We start from the raw sequence: 1,377 nt of genomic DNA, 5'->3' as shown, positions 1-1,377 counted from the left end.
TGAATTAGCCACAGTTCCTTATTCCAGCACATTAATATCTCTTAGCCTCTGTGTATGCGTCACCCTTTCTCAACAACCCCTATCTATTTCGTACAAGCCTCCTCCATCTATCTTTCCTTCCCCGATTTCATTCTCACTCCGACCCATCTCCCCTGACGAGTTGTTATTGGTAGTTTGGCAGAAGTGTTTTGATAAAGATAAGATCAGCCAAGCCGAATATGGTGTCCCATATAAAGGCAGAGGAATCATAGAACACCAACGCCTTCAGGTTGGACCACATGCCACCCTCTCTCCCTCGGGCGGGCCAACATAGCGGCATGAGATGCTCCACATAAATCAGGGTCGTTTATCATGTTTACCCCAGATAGAAAAAAGCACGACAGATTTCGTCTTCTCAGCTTCCTTTGGTTGAACTGAATACGAAATAACATAGGTTTTGTTTTTTCATTCATAGGACATATCCTATACGTCTCGTTCCTTTGTTTAAATGGATGGATAGTTGGGTGTAACATAGGATCAACTGCCTCCCTTTGTTTAGGTCAGATACCACATAGGAACAGCATAGAAACAGGTTGAAGAACACCACACAACCAAAGCTGAACATCGTGGATTGTATCTCCTCAGCCTCATAGATAATTTCCTGATAATAAAGAATTGTTCAGGAACATTTCATTAATATTTAAATGATCTGTAGTGTACGGTATTGCATCAATTCCATGAACTAATTTTAACTAAACTGATTCTTTTTGTACTGAATTTCAGAGCACGGTTTCTCTGTACCGAAATTCATCAAATTGTTTTGTATTAAAGATATGTATTGTAACACAGCGGGCGCCTGTGGGTGTGCGAAGGCGGTCATCACACCCACGCTTTGCCAGTCAAGAAGATGAACAGATATCTGAAGGAAAAATCTCGAGCGGGTTTAATTGACATAATTGCTTCGGTGATTATATGTTATTGAACACTTTGTATCTTTGATTTTACTGAATGTTTTTGTTTTGTTTTTTTTCTAAATTTTGATCCTAAAAGCTGGCGTTATTGTGAACCCCTTTTTTTCAAGAGATGACGCCAGATGCGATATATGTTTTAGATTGTAATTAATATTTCAGGCACGAATGTTCCTAATCCTTTTCAAACTCTCCAAATACCCCTCCCCCCCTACACATACACACTACCCCCATCCTCCCCCCAATTATATCCTTCTCCTCCATTGTTTTGTACCTTAACGAAAAATAACCTCTGGTGTTACTTGTTTTTCATTGTCAATTTTTCAATCTCGATGCTGACAGATATGTTTGTATGCCCGTCGTAAAAAAAAAAGACAGAGAAAAGCTTTTCTTAAGATGGATAGGTGTAAAGAAGACAGAGAGTTAGGAT

This window comes from Penaeus monodon, chromosome 25, assembly GCF_015228065.2.
Source record: "Penaeus monodon isolate SGIC_2016 chromosome 25, NSTDA_Pmon_1, whole genome shotgun sequence".
Classification (NCBI taxonomy): domain Eukaryota; kingdom Metazoa; phylum Arthropoda; class Malacostraca; order Decapoda; family Penaeidae; genus Penaeus; species Penaeus monodon.
This window is presented reverse-complemented; position numbering follows the sequence as displayed.